Raw genomic sequence first — 19,799 nt, forward strand, 5'->3', positions numbered from 1 at the left:
AGTGGTAAACATAATCTGCACACGTGCAGGGGCAATTTTCCCGCCATGTGTTCTGCCTTTCTCGTGATGACAACTGGGCCAATGGGCTGCAGCCAATCAGGGAGTAATACGTCCTAGGCGGAGGATAATTCTCCTTAAAAGGGATGGGGTTTTGCCATTCTTTCTCTTTCTCTTGCTTTCTTGCTCTTGTTCTTTTTCTTGCTTTCTTGTTCTTGTTCTTTTTCTTGCTCTGGCTCTTGCTCTCTTGCTCTCTTGCGCTCTTGCTCTCTTGCTCTCTGGCTCCTGAAGATGTAAGCAATAAAGCTTTTGCCGCAGAAGATTCCGGTTTGTTGCGTTCTTCCTGGCCGGTCGCGAGAACGCGTGTAAGAGTTGGTGCTGAAACCCGGGACGAGAAAACCCGGGATGAGAAGACCCGGGACGAGAAGACCTGGGACGAGAAAACCTGGGACGGTTGCCATCACCGGCGCAAGGAAGATCCCTCATTCCGGAACCAGAACTGCGGGTCATGGTAATGAAGTGTTCCCGTAAAACAGACTGTTGAGAAGGATCCAGTGTGGATTCAGAACTCTTCAGCTGGGGAACGGTGGTAATGAAGTGTTCCGGCAACACAGACTGTTGAGAAGGATTCAACTGCGTGAATTCAGAACTCTTCAGCTGGGGAACAGGGTACCCGTAAGTATAGCTTTACAAGGTAAGTCTGGTCTTGAACTTTCTAAGGAAATTCAAGACAGTCTATCAGAAGTAAAGTGGGAAATAGCTTTACAAGGTATGTTTGGCCTTGAACTTTCTCTAGTGTTAGGAGCCTTTTTGTTCCTTTTCACATGTTATCAAGTGGTTAAGGCAGGGCTGAAAATTCTGGATGAAATTCAAGACAATCTATCAGAAGTAAAGCGGGGAGAGAGAGTAGGAGCAAAGAGGAAATATGGTACACAAAATAAGTATACAGGCCTTTCCAAGGGTCTTGAACCTGAGGAAAAGTTTAGGTCAGGTAAGAATACCTGGGGAGAGATTAGAAGGAAGGAAAAGAAAAAAGAAAAGAAAAAAGATCAATCAGCGGAGGTCTCTAGGAGAAGGAGCCTATACTCATCACTAGGTGAGCTCAAGGAGCCAGTTCTTAATAGTTCTGAATCAGATGAAAAGGCTATTAGGGCCTGGAAGGCGCTCTCCCGAGCAGGTGAGGCCACTGGACAACTAACAAAGATAGTCCAGAGACCTCAGGAGTCATTCTCAGATTTTGTGGCCAGAATGACAGAGGCAGCAGAGCGTATTTTTGGAGATTTGGAGCAAGCCGCACCTCTGGTAGAATAGCTTATTTATGAGCAAGCCACGCAGGAATGCAGAGCAGCCATAGCCCCAAGAAAGAACAAAGGCTTACAAGACTGGCTCAGGGTTTGTCGGGAGCTTGGGGGACCCCTCATTATGCGTTACTTCCATTCAGTATGAGAAATTTACTAGGGCAGCTAATTTGTCAAAAAGTCTTTCTCAGTATATGTTACAGAATTGGACAGCTGAATTTGAACAGACCCTTCGGGAATTGAGAATTGCCATCATTCAGGTCAACTCCACGCGCTTGGACCTGTCCCTGATCAAAGGATTACCCAATTGGATCTCCTCAGCATTTTCCTTCGTTAAAGAATGGGTGGGATTGATATTATTTGGAGATATACTTTGCTGTGGATTAGTGTTTCTTCTCTGGTTGGTCTGTAAGCTTAAGGCCCAAACTAGGAGAGACAAGGTGGTTATTGCCCAGGCACTTGCACCTCTAGAACATGGTGCTTCCCCTGATATATGGTTATCTATGCTTAAGCAATAGGTCGCTGGCCACTCAGCTCTTGCACCCCACGAGGCTAGACTCATTGCACGGGATAGAGTGAGTGTGCTTCAGCAGCCCGAGAGAGTTGCACGGCTAAGCACTGCAGTAGAAGGGCTCTGCGGCATATATGAGCCTATTCTAGGGAGACATGTCATCTTTCAAGAAGGTTGAGTGTCCAAGTGTCCTTCTCCCCAGGAAAAACGACACGGGAGCAGGTCAGGGTCGCTCTGGGTAAAAGCCTGTGAGCCTAAGAGCTAATCCTGTACATGGCTCCTTTACCTGCACACTGGGGATTTGACCTCTATCTCCACTCTCATTAATATGGGTGGCCTATTGCTCTTATTAAAAGAAAAGGGGGATGCTTGGGCAAGCATCTTCCCTGTAGAAGGGGACATAGAGTTTCTAGTGGTTCTCTTGGAAATGAAGGCTACACTGAATCAACACTTCTTGGCTCAGAGTAGAAGACAAAGGTAGAAAATAGTACAATTTTTAAAAAGAAGAAGAAGAACTGGAAAGGTTTTGTGCACACATGTACACACACACACACACACACACACACACACGTACTCATCCGTCACATCTTCTACAGTGCCTGTTACAGCAGATCAGGAGGAAGGATGCCAAGAAGTCAGCAGCAGAACTACTAAAGTTTCTGACACGGTTTTAGCATAAGCCATCCTCATTGCTATCCCTCCCATCTTCCAGTAGATGGTCTCCAAACTACTGTCAACAACAACAACAACAACAACAAACCAAAACCCAAACAAAACAGTGAGAGTGTCATGATGGGGACTCATTACATTGCTAAGAAGCTAAAAATGTATCTAATGACTTGTTTTCAAAGCCCAGTTACCTTCACCACAAAGTAATGTCATTAGGGAAATTACAGGTCTCCATGTGAGATGCTTTAAGATTGAGGTAAACTAAGGGAGGAACCCCATAAGGAAATGGAAAGTTACCTGGTTATAAAAAGGGGTGCTTGTGGGTAAGCACAGAGGTAGAGGGTATACATGGAGAATTCATGACAGCCTCTTTGTTGAGCAAATTTTGTATGTGTTTTTAGTATCCATATTTTTAAGTGTGTGACGTTATAATAGACTTTATCGTATTGTCTTACCTGGTAATTTGGCAAGAGACAGTGCACACCAACACAAACATCTCTGTAGAAAAGGTGTTTAATGACACTGCAGCAGTTTCCCTGTGGAGACGAGTAATCAACAGCATTAGACTTGCAAATGAGGTAACTTCCTACTTTACTTACAGCCACACTCGGATTTAGCTCTAACCAGGGTCTGGAAATCGGTCTAAGAACCCAGAAAGACTGGAATAATCCTTCACGATGTTCCGTGTGAAATCCACACGGAATGAGAGATCCTCATTCCACCTCTTACATCATGCTCACACAACAAAGTTTGCTTCGCACACTCATAAAAGAATTGTAAAGTAAAAATGGGCTGCCCTTGAAAGTAGAACACTCATATAAAAAGCAGAAGGGTAAAATATTCCTTCACTAAACATTGAGAGCCGCTATTATGGCAGGCACTGGATTAAGCATTAGAAATACCCATATCAAATAACATGGAGCCTTGAGAGGGGTAGGCGCAAGTGCTTCCGCGGGAATGGTAACTAAGTAAATCACCATCTCTGTAGAAGGCAACTGTCTTCAGATGGCAATGTAGAGGCACCCAGGAGCAGTCTGTTTAAATCCAGAAAGTGGGTGGAGGATGCCTTCCCAAATATATGACCCAGAAATAACTTTTGAAGAATGTATAGATTCCAACAAGATAGCAGGGCGGGAGCCAGGGAGGCGGGAGAAAAGAGAATAAAGTTTTAATGGGAAAAAGCCTCCAGTGCAATACTTTCATTGTAAAAACAGGTAGAGAGTCCCAGGGTAATGGAAGGAAGCAGAGGAGAGAGGCCAGGTGTCTCTCCAGATGCAGGAAACTTCCAGGTGGTGGGTTAAGGAATCGGGACTTGCTTGAGCAAACTCTGAAAAGATAACAGATTCTTTCACGGAGGCAGCAACATGACGAGGCAACATGACCCTTTACATCCATTGTTCTGGAAGAAGCCTGAATCACAGCCTCAAAGGAAGGTGTGACTAGAAGCCAAGGATTTGAACGGGGTGGTAAAAGCAGTGGTTCAAGAAAAAGTGTGAGATCTCAGAGGGGGAAAAATGCTCTAGGAGAGGGGAGGTGGGATGCTGACTTAGAACTCTTCAGGAGGTGGGATGATAAGCCCCTGGTGACTAGGTAAATGGGGGCAGTGAGATACAGGAAAGGGAAGGAAGTCATCCAGGATTCTGGCTTAGCTGGTTGTTCAGTAGCAGCACTGGAGTCACCAATTTTCTCGAACTTAGGCCTCATATCATATTTCATCCATCAATATATGTCCATTGAAAATACAAGAATATAGAAAACATAGTGGAAAAAAATGGTAGAGGCAATACCTGCAAGGAAGCAGGTGGAAGAGCACTAGACTCAAACACGAATAAAAGATCAGCCTTGGGATAGAAAATAACCTAGCTAAATAAGAGGAAATGGGGAGAGATGGAGACAGAAGTTATACATACGCACTAGCTTTAACTTCTACTCAGACCCCATTTAACTAGTAAAATTACTAAGATATTTTACATATACACATGCATACATACACATACACAAACACACACATAAACACATATGCATACATATATACACATGTACACTGACATTCCTGCACTTACACACACACACAAACACACACATAAACACATATATACACACATACATACACACATGCACAGACACTCACACACATACACACAAACATACACACAAACACAAAAACACGTGAACATATACACATACATCCACACACATGCACACACACAAATACACACATACATGTACACATACACACATGTACACATATATGCATGTATACACACAACACACACACACATGCATACATACATATTCCAAAGGAATGAAGACAGTCACAGAGCACTTCGGGCAACTGAAACTTGGTGAGTGACAGAAGCCACGGCTCACAGAAGGCTGGGCACATGGACTGTTCCTCTGGGCAGCAATCAGGAAAAGCCCAGAAACCTGGTCTGTCTGCACAAAGGTGATGATGCTCCGAAAGTGAAGCTGTGGACTAAGCCTACTGTGCAGACCACCATCGATGACACGTGCCCAGCATGGAGTGGCCCACAGAGAAGAACGCCAAAAGCAGTCTTGAAATTTAACACATTGGCCTGACAAGATGGCTCAACAAGCAAAGGCACTTACCAGCAAGGCTGGTGACTTGAGTTCAATCCCCAGAACCTACACGACAGAAGAAGAGAATCAACCCCTACACATCCTTTCACCTTTCCACATCACACACACACACACACACACACACTTAAAAGAAGTAATGAAAAATCTCAGTATTATGAGTTGGGAGATGGAGTCATGGAATTTAGAAGGCTGACTATATGCTGAAAAAAAAAAAAGAAAAAAAAAAGAAAAAGAAATTAAAGCTATAATACTATTGGAGAGTGCCAATGTCTTTATAAGAATTCCAGAACAAAAGAAATGGGGAAAAACGGAGTGGGGAAAAATCGTTAGATGACTAAGAAAATTTCCCCAGAGCTAAATAGAAAAACCCAGCAAGTGCCAAGCCCAGTGAAAGAAAACAGAAGCACACATGTGCACCTCGTTGGTCAGTTTAGGGAGCAGGCGAAGGGCTCTTCTTCCTGGCGCAAAGGAAAAGCAGATCACTTATGAAGGATCTCCAGGATTTAAGTGCCTTTCAATTTCCCAACAGTGGCGCTGAACTCTGATAGACATGAAAAAAAAAAAAAATCTTCAAATCTCTGGGGGAAAATAACTTTCCACCAATAATTCTGAACCTGGCCAGAGGATCAAGTAAACACGAGATTAACATTTTCAGGTATGAAAAATTTCTTGAAAGATGACAGCTAGGAAGCAGGCACAGAGGTCTACCAAGCCAGAAGGGAGTAGCCCAGACAGAAACCCGTTCAAGGAGGAAATTAACAGTGAAGGTATTGAAGAGAAGGAAAGATTGCCACACCTGGGGGGGTGGGGGTAAGCTCACAGGAAACCAAATGGGTTTAGTGGCCTTAGGAACTCAAAGAGATGCTTCAACCGACTCCGTGTATGTTTGGCTGTGTCTCCCAGAAGTTTGTGTTTTCCAAACTTAGCACCCATGTTAGCACCACCAGAAGACACAAGTGGGACTTAGGGAATCAGTGTTAGAGTAGACTGTGAGTTTGGGACCTTGTGGTGGGAATGGTGGCATAAAAAAAAAGAGACCTGAGTTTCTGTGTCCCTCTGCTCTTGCAACACAGTGCCTTCTGCTACAGTTTAAGGCAGCCAAATGACCGTCACCAGCCTCCCAGTGGTAAAAAAATACATCTCCTTATATATTACTAGGCTGGGATGCATTGTTGTGGCAAAAGGAAACAGGCTAAGCACCACTCCTTGGGGCAGGAGCCATGAGTGAGCTGCCAGCACCAACACCAGGAGAGAGGCTCAACCCCAATGTAACTAAAACAATGTAACTAAGAGTAATAGCCCAAGAAAGGACTGGGCACACCTCACAGATCCCCAAAAGAAGCAGCAGCCCAAGCAGGGACAGGAGCAGGAGCCCTGAGAGGCAGGCTTTGTGGCATCACAACAGCGAAGTGATACCTGGTTCCCGAGGGAGAGTGGGATGATAGTTTGTACCGCACACACAGCTTGGCAAGGCACTGAAATCATTATTCAGACGTAGGCAGGAAACGCAGCCGGTTCTCTTGGTAGGGGCTGTCCTTTGGCTTGGAGTCCTTATCCATGGGGCTGAGGATTGAGAGGAACTCATAATTAGGCTGTTGGTGGCCTTTCTGATTTCACCAGTGTTAAGCTAGCACATAACAATGGGCCTTAATTTTAAATCCTACACTACAGAGTTCAGGAAGAAAAATTAAGTACACTGTCCCTATGGCTGTGCCATGATTAGCGTTTACCTTTCAAGGTATATCAGGATTATTTAGCCCGCAGGAGGACAGGAAGTCACAGAAGATGTGGTCTACGCAGAGAGGAGACCTGGTGCTTTATACAGGGTTCAATCTCTATTCAGTCTGGGGAAAGGCAGTTGAGAGTGGATAAAGGAGACAATGTAGCAAATAATTGCGTCAGCATGATATTCAGAAATACAAATGTATTTCTGAAATCTCAAAAGCTCAGCTAAACCCTGGAGGAAACGAAATTAATGAGGAGAAGGCTGGGAGCTGAGATTTGCCATGGCTGCATGGGATTTTTAGTCTAATTTTGAACACTTAACGAACCCAAACTTGTGCTGTATAAGAGAGAACACTGGGACTTTCTTGATGGTGTTTAAAAGGTTGGCACTGGGTGTAAACCCATAGAACAGCAAAGGTTACTATGTTAACCCGTAAAGAAACAGTGCTTACTACCTTAACCTGTAGAGCAGTAGCCTTTACTAGCCTCTAGTTCCTGCCCCCTTCCTAGACCTCTCTGAGCCTAAACTACATCAGCTCTCAAAGAGAGAGATGGTAAGTGTACATCTTATCCCATAACCTGTCAGTGAAGAGACAGCTACATAAACAAAAGACATAGCACAATGCTTGCCAAGTAGTGAGCATTCTATTGGAATTAGGAAATTGGCTTTGATTTTCTCAGCTCAGAAGTGTGATTTCTGTTGCTGTCACAAAATGCCTGAAATAACAAACATAAACGGAGAAAAGGTTTTGGCTCACGGTCTCAGGAGTTTTCACGCATGGACACTTCGCCCCATTGCTCTGTGACAGTGCTGAGGCTCAAGAGCCGTGACAAAGAGTAAGCCTGTTCACTTAATCTCATGGCAACCAGGAAGCAAAGAGACTTCTTGCAACAGAGGGTTGTCGGAAGTTAAACAGTGGCCTGACCAGAGAAGGAAAAACCTGCCAGTTCAGGAAGGAAACGGGAGGAAGGGGCATGTGGGATTGTCTATTTTATAACTCCATGATGTGGAGCGAATCACACACTAGAGAATAAAGTGTTTATTTTCCTTAATCCTCTCAACTTAGAGAGAAGAGATAGGAGAAGGGATGCCAAACTTGATTTCTGTTAAATATTTAGTATTTATCTGGATTGTGATGTGCTTGTTGCATATCAATTTCATTTACTGTCTCACAGCAGATGTACACAGTAGAAGATATCCTCATTGTATGTATGTATGTATGTATGTATGTATGTATGTATGTATTTATTTTTGACACCAGGCCTTACTACAAAGTCAAGCCAACCTTGAACTTGTGATCCACTTACCATAGCTTCCAAGGGCAAGGATTATGGATTCATACTATTTCACTCAGCTGAAAATAACCCTGTTCTACACAGACTAAATTGTGGCTCAGTTGACTGGCTCTAAAGTTATGGTGAGTTCCATAAAATCAGCAAAAGGTGAGCTCAGAGTGTGGCTGGTTCCACAGGAGCTAGGTATGGCATCTAAGAAAGAGTTTTGTTTTTTGAGCCTTTGTTTCCTAAAGCATGAATGGACTGGAATAAGCATTCTTTAGGATGCTTTATGAATGAATGAGCTGTATTTTAAATAACAATGTCTGTGAACATCAATTTTCTGATTTGTCAATGAAAATGACAGTATTCACTCATCTATGCTGTATCCTTGCAGAATTACTGTGAAGAGTAGATAATGTGTATAAACGTGGTTTATGAATTAAGACAGCATGAATGATGGAAAGACTAAATATTTTTTAAAAAATATCGGGGAAGGAGAGAATTAAAATCATAGGGGAAACAGGGTGATGGAGATTCAAATAATACCCAGTAGATACCTATCTACCTTTTTACTTACTAAACACACAGCCCCCTGTTTTCTTATTTGAAAAATGGAAGTAGATGTTAGACTGCCTTAGAAAATTGTATGAATTAACTGAATGAGTATTAGTTGGTAAGAATTGGGATTTTAGACATAGAAATAGTCAACATACACACACACACACACACAAAACAAAATAAAACACAACCATCGTGGCACCACAACATCAGTGTTGGGATACTGTCTTTAGATTTCCCTGGAGGAAAAAAAGAAAAACAAGAAATACTTTCTTCTCTAGGCTATTGGGGAACAATTTCCAGTACCAGAAGCTGAGCATTATCCTTAACCAATATGCCTTCCCTCACAAAATACCAAGCCCTCCCTCTCTCTCGTACTACACATCTCTAGTCTCTGGGGCTGCCACTGAATGGGCCCAGGGCCAGCACTCATGGTACTCAAGGAAACCATGAAGTCAGAAACCCAAACCCCAAAACAAAGCACTCCTACCCCCTCTACTTTTCCCTCTCATCTTACTGAAGGCCCTCTAAGTCACTGAAAAGCCTTAAGCTCTTTGCCCTCATATCTTTCTCCCTGACGTATCAGAGAGAATGCTACCAAGAGATAACAGAAGGGAGTCAGGTTTGTCCTAGACAAGATGGAGAATGCAGTTAGGGAAAAATGGAGTGGAGCATGACTTGTGGGCAGCTAAGTGAAGACTCCTACCATGGAGTTGGTATGACCCATTGCTAAGGAGAAAGCTACCCACAGGCAGATAGGTAGGTGATGAGAACTGTTAACTTGGATAAGTGGGTGGTGGGTACTGTGAACTTGGATGGGTAGGTTTGGGAGCATAAGGGCCCAGGGTTACTGAGGAAGAGCCAAAGGAGCTTCAATCCCAGATACATCAAATGCCAGAACTTGGCTACCTCCCCTCTCTCAAGTGGGTGCCATGAATCCAGCTGCTCCACCATCAACCATAGTATGAATTTATTACCCTGACAGTTGTCAGACGTCAATCCTTGTTTGACTGACCCCCATGCATCCTGCAGCCCCTGAGTATGTAGATGAAGCATCTTCCAACACCTCTACCCTGGTCAATGGTACACGGCCATATAAACCTTGCTCCAGAGACCCTGGCCTCCTCCCAGGGCATAAATAATCCGTTCTCTCCTCCCCCAATAAATGAACCAGCTCAAGCTGTTCCTGTGTGTATCCATTGCTGGTGCCCTCATCTGGAGGTTACCTGTGCCAGCTCAGCTTCCTGCTGTCCAATCCAGCTTGGTGTACAATGGGCCTGGACACCCCGTTGGGTGGTGGGTGGGTGTTTAGTACTATGACCTTGGATGGGAGGGTATTGGGGGCTGTGAACTAGGATGGGAGGGTGTTAGGGACTGAGGACTTGTGTAGGTGAATTTGGGGGACTAGAAACTTGGATAGGTATATTTGGTGGGACTGGAACTTGGATGGAAAATATTTAAAAGAAGACCACGAGGAATGGAAGAGCCATGGTGGGCAGCAACCTGTACGAGAGCACACAGGAGAACCCTAGCGTGTGACAGAGAAATCCAGTAAAGGAGTGTAAACCGAGGAAAGAAAGATGCCATGCAGAGGAATAAAAGTTCTTCTTGGCAATGTCTTCTCTTAGCCATGATCCAGTCCTTGCATCCTCTGGCTTCTGAGGGCTGGCGTACAATGAAGCTAGCATAACCTCACTCTGACCATTAAGTATCCCTCCGTTAAGGATGGGAGACTCAGGAACTGTGAAAACAGGAAGATAGGCAGAAAGGGGGCGTCGGGAAGGTAAGGAGTCAGCCATTGGCAAGAAGTTCCCTTCTTGTGCTGTCTACCATGAGGTTGCAAAGCAACATGTGTCTCATACTCCAGCCATAGTGCAGTCCACCAACGTTCTCAGGATGGCAGTCCTGTTTGCTACTTCCTAGAAACATGACAGCCTTCGTCTATCACTCCAACATCATCAGCCTTATTAGAGGGGAAAAAAAATAGTAAGAGAAGCAGACCAAGAAGCATAAAACTGCATTGACGGCAGCCACAGAAGGTCATTGTGAAAGTCATACTTGGATCTTAAGCATGCAAATGAATGAATGTTGCACTTCAGATATGCATAAATGGTGGTGCATTTTGGAGGAATTGCCAACTACTAGAGCCATAATTCTGTCTCGGAAACCTATTTTGATAAATAGTTGGGCCTAGTTGAAAATATATATCCTTTAAGTTGGGTAAAAAAAAATCATATCTATAACTAAGATCATTTTAGTGGTGACAAAGGGAAATTCAGGCAATGTTTAGAGGGAGTGGCTTGGCCTGGGTCACCAACAGTGAGCATCATAGACATTAGTCTGTTGGGTGCCTGCTGTTTACTGACGTCTCAGGGTGCCTGATCTGTCGATGAGTTCTTTAATTGCTGAAACCTTGTTTTGAATCAGATGAAATCTGTGTGTTGCTGCCCCGTGGTTCTATTTGTCTGTGCACTTTCTTTTTTTCTTTCAGTTCTTTCCCAAAGAAAATGTGATTTCTGTCAGCTCAATATCGGATGATTTTTAAGAGAGAAAACCCAGTGCACCATCTACGTGGCGCATGCCAAACTGGGCTCCATTAATGTAACAGCACTACACGCAAGGAGTTCCTCACTTATGCTTCCCACCTCCAGGATGCATGGAATGTTCTCTGAAGGCTCTGTAATTGTGTTCTAACAACCGTGTCTAGTTTCAGAGATTCATTTTCTAACACTCAGATCCTTGATCGTTATAATTGCGTCCCATATTTCCAAGACTGCCAGATTCACAATAAAAAAATGGGGGAAGTGTGTCTAAAGGCACGCCCTATAAAAACAATGGAAGACAGCCCAGGAATGATGTACCTTTCAGGATGCCTCCTAAGCCTCACTGTTGTGTGATCACAACCAGCCTGCACGGGACTTGAAAAAGCAACTTGGTACGAGAAAGGCCAGGAGGGAAGCTTGTCAGATGGGGTATTCCTTTGCCATCTAGAGAACATTGATCTTTTTTTTTCCCCTTGTTGGAATAACATAAAGGTCTCTGGTCTTCTTCACCCATGTTCACTCCATTTGGGAGAAAATTGCTTCACCCTTTAGAATTTCACCCTTGGGGTTGTAAATCACGGTGACTAAAGAGGAGTCCTGGTCCTCTCTGCATGCCTAGACTAGATTTTATCAGGAAGCATTTCATCACATTCTTTTCCTGTCATTAGAGTCAATTATCATGTATAGTTATGCATTCCTTTGTATGAAAGTGCAGTTTGGGCCTGAAAAGAGTCTGAGCAAAAAAGGGCATTTTTAATTAGACAGCTTATGTGTCTCCTGACTCATAAGTGGCTACATCAAATTACATCAATCCGTGCAGCTCACAAAAGCCCATCTCTCTGTTACTTGGCAAGGCTCTATCTAGATAATGGAGCTGAGGAGTCAGCGGCGTTCCAGGCGACCTCACACAGAACCAGCCAAAGAGCCAGCTGAGCTTGGCTCCCACGGATTATTATCGGTAATGATGGTTAAGGCAAAAATTGTTTGGGCTCAGCACCCTGAGCTATTTTGGCAGTTGGAGTAATCTTGTTGTGACTTGTAAACTTTGCACTCAGTATGCAGGGTGCTCCTTTTTTTGCATAAATTATATGCAGAGCTCAGTGCCATCTTAGAAATCTGATGGCTCAGTGAAGTTCAAAGTGAGGATTCCAAAAAAGAAAAAGAAAGAAAGAAAAAAAAATGAAGTGAGCATTCCTAAATTTACAGGTAAAAGAAAAGAATGTATTCCTTCATTATATCTAAGGAGTAACTTTTCTGGTAGCTTCCAAAACCTGCATAGTGTTTTGAGGACTTTTTTTTTTTTCTTTTCAGCTACATCAGCTAAACTATCTCTGTTGAAGGAGCCTCTACCCTGTGAGACAAAGCCCGCCTACTAATATTGAAGCTGGAAAGGCCTCTGGAAAACAAACAAACAAACAAACAAACAAAACCCCTCTATTCTTGCCACGCCTCCTGGCAGCTGGGGAGTATAGACAACACTGTCCCTCCAGTGGTAATGGCACATTCCTTGACTTTGAACCAGTGGTTGACGACCTGAAGGAACAGAGCCTGTTCAAAATAGGAGGAGGAGGATGTAAGGAGCAGAGGGCTGCCCCTTGGCATCTGTTCTCAAAGGCAGATATTTTGTTCAGTAGCCCATTATGGGAATGCTAGAAACAGAAACCACAGTGTGTGTGTGTGTGTGTGTGTGTGTGTGTGTGTGTGTGTGTGTGTGTGTTGAGAGAAAGGAACTATGTTCATGAGCTTTCTTAACAGTCTTTTCTGGCCAGATAAAGGCAAATCTCCAGAAACTTTCCTCTGTATCTTTAGTAACTCAAACATTTTCACTTTAGAGAAATGTAGCTATGAGTAAGATACAATGTTGCTCTCTCCATCACTACATCTCTTTTGCAGTAACAGAGCCTTGGCTGCACATTTTTGTAACTTCGAACTCCTGATATATATGTACACTTAATAATCATATGATTCCATTGTTTTTCATAGCATGTATCTGTGAAGAGTCCATATAAACCCCAACTGAAGGAAAACTAACTTAGTATCTCCAATTATAATGAGAACCAACACAAAGATGGTAACTGCTCCTATTTGTATTCGACTGAACGTCTTCTCTGTCCTCTAAAGGACCGAATAATTGAGTCTATAAGACTAGATTGGCGACAGGCAGGTTGGCAAGAGAAAGATATACAAGCTTAGCATCACGGAATAGTGCATTATAGAAAACTGAGCATCCCACCATCCAATGGGATTCAGAGGGTTATGAACCTTCTTTATTAGGGACCAGGAAGTGATGCCTTCGGGAAACTGAAAAGGAGGAGATCCAAATCTACAGAAAGGCATGTGGACCTAAGGAAATCCAGGACAAATGTCAAGGGAGCTCTATGTTATAGTTCAACTCAGTCTTTTCTACAAGCTAATCTTCCTTGTGTGGTGGGCTTGTAAGAAGGGGCTCAATTTCCCTTCCTCTAGAACATTCTTGGGATGCAGGAACTTCTGGGGAAAGCCTCCCTGCCTCTTCTCCCTTCCAGGACTCTCATCCTCAAGCGGCTTATTTGGAAGTGTCATTTCTGAGCCCCCAAACTCCAAATTCTAAATGATATCCTGCTACTGCAAACGAAAACCAAATAAATCATTGTTGCTTTTTTAAAGTTCTAATAATCGGAAATAAAGGGATGAAGCATCCTCTCCTGTGTATAAAACCCCAAATAAACTGTTAACAAAATAATGAAAATCAGCAAACTTACGGGAGATGAGATCAAGATGGTCAAAAATGAATAGGATTCCTAGGTAACAACCCAAGGATGCCATACAAAATATTTTTCAAAGTCTAAAATGTCAGAAATAATTTTAGTAAAAATTTAGTAAAATGTGTATAAGATCTTTATAGGAAAAAAAATCTCTATATGATATAAAGGAAAACCAAAGAAATGGCAAGGTAGACCACTCTCATGAGTATAAAGATTCAAATTTGTATGTGACTAAATTCGGGTTAGGTTTTCCGTAAATGCAATGAAATTACAATTAAAACTCTAACTGTAATCATTGTGCATGGTATCATTTAGACACTATGCAAAGCACAGTTTCATTTCCCTGATTACTAACGAAGCTGAATAACTGTGAATATATGTTTATTTTAGTTCATGCTTTCTCTTCTGTGAAGAGCAGAAAAACAAATATTTTAAAGAAAAATTTGAAGAGTGAGGTAGGGGATATGAAAGGTGAGATGATGCTTCTTTATGACATGTTAGTAAGATGTGCCATTCCAGGTGAATGAAAAACAAAAGATAAATGAAATAAGTAACCATCCCAAAGCAGAATTATGCAGACGGATAACACCCTGAGGGAACCTGAAAATCACTTGAAGGGGTAAGATATGGTATCCAGTGCTGATGTATCTGGTAGCATGTTCACAAAATGACTTACATGGTAATGACATAAAATGAAACTCTCACTTATAATCCCAAGAAAATCAAAATTTAATGTTTTCAGAAGAAAATATCAACACATATCTTCGTGACATTACATGAGGGAAGATTATAAAATGCTAACAACACTGAGCTAATAAACACAGGTATTGCTACTTAGTTTCTTTGGAAAACAAGGAAATAGAATTTAATAGAAAAGTACTATATTCCTCTCAACCGACTGACAACACTCAAAATTCATACTATATACCATTAATAAGCATATTGATCAAGAAGATTGGGTAGAGACAAATCGACAGCAATAATCTGATAATGTCTAAGAAAGTAGTAGAATTTCAAAACTCCACAACTCAGAGTCTGCTTCTATATAAATCACCTAAAGAAACTCTTCCATACATACACAAGGAGAAAGACCAAAAGTAGCCATTGCAGCAATCTTTTTAATAGTCAAAATTGAAAACCCACATGCTCAACAAAACCAATCAATATTAATGTTCTCATATGAAATATCATATGATAATAACTTAAACTGGAGGGAGACACAAACATATAAATTCAAGCATGGCTATAGCCCAAAATAATATTTTAGAAGTAAACACATACTTATACATGTAATGTCATACTGTAAACATACAAAATTTAAGGAGCTGCAAAGTGATATTCCATGTTGTTGATAATCCACGGGCATGTAACCGAAGTTGAGTTCATCAAAGTGACAAACATCAACTTCTTCAAAGTTTATCCAGAAAGCAGAAAACGAAAAAGGTATAAAAGACTCCGACTCTATTAGTCAGAGTCTGATAGTTTATAAAAATAAAAAAAAAAAGTTACTACAAGACATACAATTTTAAAAAGTATTTTTTATTCCTTTTTAAGGCAGATACCTCTATCTAAATCTTGTTGGCCTTGAACCCAGAATGTTCTAGGCCCAGACTCCCAAGTGATGAAATTATAGGCACATTCCAGAAAGCATGGCTACAATCAACTCTTTAGGGGGAAGAAATTACTAAAAAAAAAAGAAAAGAAAAAAGGGGGGGGGGGGAAGGACAGTATAAGCTTGTCACATCGGTGAGCTAAAACAAAGAGCTGCATTTTCACTATAGGTAATTTAAAATACCTATGGAACTTTACAAATTTTGAGAGTCATGAATTGGATATTTTAAGAACACTTTAACTTGATTTGTACTGGCTTTTTTTTTTCTTGGTTTACCCGGATTCTGGCTGTTCCCGATTGACAGGGGAAATTGCATAGTCCTAAAGCTACAGTATTTTAAGTCAAAGGTGTCTTGTCTTACTCATTCTCCATTACAGAAAAAGAAAAAAAAAACTTAAAAATACCTTTTGGATTCGCTCCACTCTCACATTATGCACAGTCTACATTAAGCAAGGATGCAATTAGAAAGCTGGTAGCTAGCATCACTCCGCTCCTCCTAAAAGCAGCTCTTGGTTGTATAAACCTCGTCTCAGCCTTTCTCAGCAGAGTCATTCAGACAGTCGCGAAGCCACATTTAACTACACAAATATGTTTAGAAAACCGTGTTGTAGAATCCGAGCCTTTTTACAATGTCAGCGTGATAGTGAGACATGGGGATCTCGGGAGAGTGACATGTGAGTTTTGTCACTAACTGCCTCTCTAAACTATTCTGTTTAACAAGTGCTCATATTTTCTAGCCAAAAACAATTGCAATAGGGCTGGAGAGATGGCTCAGCGGTTAAGAGCACTGACTGCTCTTCTGAAAGTCCTGAGTTCAAATCCCAGCAACCACATGGTGGCCTACAACCATCCGTAATAGAATCTGACGCCCTCTTCTGGCATGTCTGAAGACAGCTACAGTGTACTTACATATAATAAACAAATAAATCTTTAAAAACAAAAAGAAGAGGAACCTCAATTGACAAAATATTCTTACTAGATTGACCAGGGAAGCATTAAGAAAAAAAAACCCAATTTCAGTAATATAATAACTCAGTGTATCCAGCAGGGTTCTCACAGCTACTCAACATCAGTACAGTCAACTTGCAACTAAGCCTCCAAGACAAGTTACACACACATCACCCAAAACTAACGCACTCATGCAAAACGAATCCCCTAAATGTGTGTCATTGTTATTAGCCACCATTCCCAATATAAAGCAGGGAGACAAAATAACCAAGGATGTGCTCCTAGATCAGAGGCCACATTCGGTCATCAATACTGAGATCAGATTCTTGGTGTTCAGTTACCTGGGATCTGGGAGTTAACGAGCTAGATGAAAAGAACATCTCCTAGGCTACTCTGGAGCACTGGGGAAACTCTGGGGCAGGAAATTGAGTACATCTCCGTGCATCATCTGTGAGTATGCTTTTGAGATGCAAACGAACAGGAGCAATAGAACCAACAGGGTGCATAATAATAAGACAGGTCAAGGGGAGATAACATCAAATACGTGATGGGAGAAAATATTAAGCAGTAACTGGTTATTCAAACAACAAGCCAGTGTGCAAAGGAAGGACCAGCCTTTAAGGGTCGGTTTGCGCACATTTGGAATTTTAGCTACACGCTATCAAGACATATTTATTTTAAATTTTAAACTTTCATTTGGATGTGTTCCTTCCAACTGAAATAGGATTTCTCTCTTTTTTTCCCCCCCCTGAAGAAATAGAATGTAAAAGAGAAGGACGCTGAAGATGTGGGAGTTCAGGGAACAGAGAGCAAACCTCCAAGGAAAGAGAGTCATCAAGGGCATCAAAAGACACACTGCGTGCACAGGCATCCGACACTGAATCAGACCACGTCTGGTTCAGAAAACCAACAGGGCAGCAAAGCCAGAATTTGGGTACAATGAGCCTATGACGCTCAAGTGACTAGTGTCATAGCTTGCATTTTGGGTAGTCCTCAGGAGCAAGAATTATAAAGTAGGAAGGCGGCAAGGTACCTTTCTTGAAGTCACATTCAATACCAGGAAGTCATCAAAAGGCATCTCATCAAAGCAGCATCCCTGGTCCTCACTCTACTCCCCGCTCCACCTTCCTCAATTTCCTCAAGTATCTCCAACTCCTTCCCCAGTTAAGGTCCTCGTTCTTCCTATTCCCTTTCTCTGCAACTACCTCTCCATAGCGTTTGAAGTGGCTAGCTTCTCACCTTCGGGTCTCAGAACACTGTCGCTGCTGCAGTGACGTACTTGTACTTAACCAACCAATAGTCACTACTCCTAAAATAACTCCTTCCTCTCCTTTGCAACATGCATTGCTACGGGGAAGTATCTGACATGTGCCTCTTCCTCTATTTTTGAATCCCTAAGAATTGCTAAAAAGCTAAGGTATATTGACCTTTTCTGAGATGGTGTCCAAGACCGTCCTCGGCACCTTGTAAGTTCTAGACACACGTGCATAAATTAATGATGCATGTAATAAAATAATTCAATGGGAATAAATTAATAAGTCGAAGGTTGCAACTTTGTGTGATGATCCCCATATATATTTGAGAAAGAGCACTGTTAACCATGAATGGAGTAGTACATATGAGGTTCATCTGTGCCACAGATGGTGTAGCATCCTTTATATTCTAGACAGAGACCTCGGAAAGATGTACAGTCAGTATGTGTTGCCTGTGCCCTGGCCTACTTGCCGCCTGACCCTACCTGGTCTTGGGGGTTGGAGGTGAGGTGTCGCAGAGTCAATGATACAGACTCTGGGAGCAGGTGAGAAATGCTCCTCTGAACACTGCTGCATTCTCCTTTAATACCCCCCCCCCACCTGCTCCCCATTGGTCCCATGAAAGCATCGCTTCCAAACAGCAGTTCCTGATTGGCTGGCATCGTCTGCACCAGCAATCCTTGGTCTCTCAGGCAGTCTTCAGTCAGGTCCTCCTGCAAGAGATGCTTTTGCAGGTGCACAGCCCCAGTGTTTACATGGAGGTGGCCCTGCCGTTCCTGCTCCATATATGGATTTGCAAATAGTAACACTGGATACAGTGATAGCTGGGTTAAAGTTCAATGAAACAGGAATCATTATCAAAGCTACATTAAGCAAAGAAGCCTTTGAAACCTAAATATCAGATGCCTCTAACTCATCAAAATGAGCGGAAAGGAGTCTATACTATATTACTAAGTAAACATCCTATAGCCATCATTTTATCAGTTTCTAGAAGGGGAGCTATCTGGACACTGAGAGTAGAATCTGTGGGTTCACAAGCACATCAAAACTAATCCAGGGATCAGGAAGCCATCAAAATTTCAGCCATCACTGGTACTTGCATGCTGGCTGTCCTAGTTAATATTAACTATCAACCAGACATAACCTAGAATCATCTAAAAGGAATTTCGGTTGAGCAATTGCCTTCATAACGGATCAAAGAAGCCCAGACCATTGTGGGTAGCATTGTCTCATGGGAAGACAGTGCTGAGCTGTGTAACAAAGCTAGCAACACCTGAGCCTGCGAGAGAGCCAGCAGGTAGTGAGTGCTCCTCCATTATGACTGCTTCAAACCCTTGCTTTCGCTCCTCACCTATCATCTGCCACCCAGAAGTGTAAGCCACATAAACCTGTCCCCACCCCCACCCCCACCCCCCGTGATTTGCTGTTCCCAAAGTGCCACAGAAGCAGAAACTTAAACACTAGAACACTAACCTGTCATGTTCAGTCACCACTGACGTAAGGGCCTCTTAACACCCGCAGATTTCAAAGTCAAAAGTCAAAGCATTGTTTCTGTTTTCTGTTCCCATAGTAATGATGCTCCAGCAGCAGCAGCAGCAGCAGCACCACCACCACCCAACAATAATGCAATCATTCTGTTTCCCTCACTCTGCGTGTCTGCTGCGTGGTTCTGCTCATGGCTGGTTGGAGACTAACTCGCCTGTGACAGTCGGCATGATATATATGTGTTTCTTGTGGCCAGTGCAGGCAGGGTTCCAAAAGCAAAAACAAAGTTTTAAAATGTGCAATTTTTTTTTTTTTTTTTGATGTCTAGGCATGGAACAGACACACCGTCATCCCATAGCGCTCTCTGAACTAACGAGTCCCACAGACAGGCCACAATTAAAGAGTGGAAAACAGAGCCCAAACCCTTGATGAGAACAACTGGGAAATCACACTGGAAGAGGAAGAATCTATTAGAGCCATCAACTGGGCAGGTCACCACAGACACTAAATTCTACTGCAGTAAAGAGCTCGGCTCTCCGTAAACCCACTGGTCCGCAGAAGGTGGCCACACACAGTG

At 42.6% G+C, this 19,799-nt stretch overlaps 1 long non-coding RNA gene across 1 annotated transcript; it reads right to left on the reverse strand.

Annotated features, from left to right (window-relative positions):
- Positions 1 to 574: 574 nt before the first annotated feature.
- Gm30397 lies at positions 575 to 19,335 on the reverse strand. Its single transcript, XR_378922.2, has 4 exons — positions 19,211 to 19,335; positions 6,493 to 6,639; positions 2,931 to 3,011; positions 575 to 612 (listed from the first exon to the last, which is right to left on the reverse strand). It is a non-coding gene; the product is annotated as a predicted gene, 30397 (long non-coding RNA).
- Between the last annotated feature and the right edge of the window lie 464 nt (positions 19,336 to 19,799).

The sequence above is a fragment of the Mus musculus genome, chromosome 8, assembly GCF_000001635.26.
Source record: "Mus musculus strain C57BL/6J chromosome 8, GRCm38.p6 C57BL/6J".
Classification (NCBI taxonomy): domain Eukaryota; kingdom Metazoa; phylum Chordata; class Mammalia; order Rodentia; family Muridae; genus Mus; species Mus musculus.